The sequence below is a fragment of the Mustelus asterias genome, chromosome 15 (genome assembly GCF_964213995.1).
Source record: "Mustelus asterias chromosome 15, sMusAst1.hap1.1, whole genome shotgun sequence".
NCBI lineage: Eukaryota > Metazoa > Chordata > Chondrichthyes > Carcharhiniformes > Triakidae > Mustelus > Mustelus asterias.
The window spans coordinates 36,410,926-36,413,551 of NC_135815.1; positions in this window are offsets into that span (position 1 = coordinate 36,410,926).

A 2,626-nucleotide genomic window follows, 5' to 3' on the forward strand; every position below is an offset into this window, starting at 1 on the left:
CCGCCTGAGCGGCTGGGAGCAGGGAGGGCAGGGGGCGGGGCTTGGAGGGAGGGGCGGGGCCTGGATGGAAAATCATTGAATCCCTACAGTGCAGGAGGAGGCCATTCGGCCCATCCAGTCTGCACCAACCATAATCCCATCCAGGACCTATCCACACAACCCCTCCCCCTGACACTAGGGACAATTTATCATGACCAATCGACTTAACCAGCACATCTTTCAGACTGTGGGAGGAAACCGGAGCACCCGGAGGAAACCCACGCAGACACGGGGAGAACGTGCAAACTCCACACAGACAGTGACCCGATGCCGGAATTGAACCCAGGTCCCTGGATCTGTGAGGTCGCAGAGGGGGCAGAGCCGGGGCAGGGATACAGACCTTCCACCACCCCCATGGAGACTAAATGGATCTATCCTTCATAGTTTGATTGCATTCCTTGCAAAGCATGGTGGCACTGTGGTGACCACTGCTGCCTCACTGCACCAGTGACCTGGGTTCGATTCCCAGCTTGGGTCACTGTCTGTGCGGAGTCTGCACATTCTCCCCCTGTCCACGTGGATTTCCTTCCACAGTTCAAAGATGTGCAGGTTAGGTGAATTGGCCATGCTAATTTGCCCCTTAGTGTCCAATAATGTGAAGGTTAGTGGAATTAGCGGAGTAACCATGTGGAGTTACGGGGATAGGGCTTGGGAAAGATGTTCTGATGGATAGTCGATGCAGACCCGATGGGCTGAATGGTCTCCTTCTGCACTGTAAGGATTCTATGTCTCTACTGCAGGGTCTGCATTTTTCAGAGAAGGTTTTAACATCACAATGAATGCTAGGATAGTGAGCTATCCACGGCAAGTTTTGTTTCACTCTGTAATAGATCCTCTGGTCAAGTGGTCTATGAAGAAAAATATGGTTGAAAAGAAAGAGGATAAATCTAAGGTGAAAGTACTCTAAAAATATCTCTCGGCATCTCCTGTGCCAACATGATAGATGTATCTGGCTACTTTTCACTATTATTCTACTTCTGGCATGGGTCAAAATTACAATGAAGTTCTCCCAGCTAGAACTTTGATCACAAGCCCCATACCAAGGAATTGCCCAATATTGTCCATCCTGCTGTGATTGCATGAATCACTGGACAACTCCATCCAGTTCAACAGGAGCTCTTTGATTTGATTTGATTTGATTTATTATTGTCACATGTATTAGTATACAGTCAAAAGTATTATTTCTTGTGAGCTAAACAGACAAAGCATATCATTCATAGAGAAGGAAAGGATGTAATGTTACAGTCATAGCTAGAGTGTAGAGAAAGATCAACCTAGTGAGAGGTAGGTCCATTCAAAAGTCTGATGGCAGCAGGGAAGAAGCTGTTCTTGAGTCAGTACGTGACCTCAGTCTTTTATATCTTTTTCCCAATGGAAGAAGTTGGCAGAGAGTACGGCCAGGGTGCGTGGGGTCTTTAATTATGCTGGCTGCTTTTCCGAGGCAGCGGGAAGTGTAGACAGTGTCAATGGATGGGAGGCTGGTTTGCGTGATGGATTTGAATGGAGCTGACGCTGGTACAAAACAACCATATTTTGAAAAACAAAGACGCAATCAACTCTAGATGTTGTTCAATGCTCAGGTGTTAAAATACTTCCTGTGATTAAGTTGCCCTTCGTCAGTTCCAGATTTGTCCTGAGTATTGACCCCTGATGCACAACACAATGCTCCTTTCCATAACTACTATCATTACATTGGTAGAGTAAAGGAGCAAACACCTGACAATATAAATATGATTGAACATCAAGGCCCAGAAATTGCTTCACAACAGAATTCAGGTACAAACTCAGAAGTGGCAAAGATTGTTGCACGGAAACTGATATACGAAAGAATCCTGCAAAACCTGTCCTCTGGCAACATCAGGATGTGACCTGCACATCAAGAAGTGCCAATTATAAAGGGGAATGTTGGCTAGCTGGAATGCCAGCACTGGTTCTATGGTAAGACCGGGATGGGTAAGAAGACAAGCAGGGGAGCAAGGAGTTGGCCAGTAGCAGATTGAAGTTTCAATGTGGAACCGTGGAAGTTTCATCCATCAGCAATCCCCTTAAGGACTGTAGACCTGGTTGTTTTAGGTTCAAGAAAATTGAGGAGAGCATGCAGATTGCATGCATCTTCCAGTCAAAACCCAATCTCACAAAGGGGCCCTCAATTACACAGGCAATAACCCGAATGCCAGTTTCAGATGGGTGTCTTGGACAACTCCAGGATCATAGAATCCATACAGTGTAGAAAGTGGCCATTCGGCCCATTGTGTGGGAGGAAACCCTCGCGGACACAGGGAGAATGTGCAAACTCCACACAGACAGTGACCTGAGGCCAGAATTGAACCTGGGTCCCTGGTGCTGTAGGCAGCAGTGCTAACCACTGCTAACCACTGTGCCATCAAGAATTCTGTTCAGCATTATTTTCTTGCTTTTGTACCCTATGGGGGGAATTTTAACATTCTTACTTGCTGTGAGCAGATGGGGTTGGGTGAGGGTTTGCGGGATCGGGGTGATTGGGACAGGCCTGGAACACATGGGGAATCCAGAAGTCTTGCTTCCCCTGCCATTATGGAAATTTAACGTCAAAGCATGCAACTTTCGC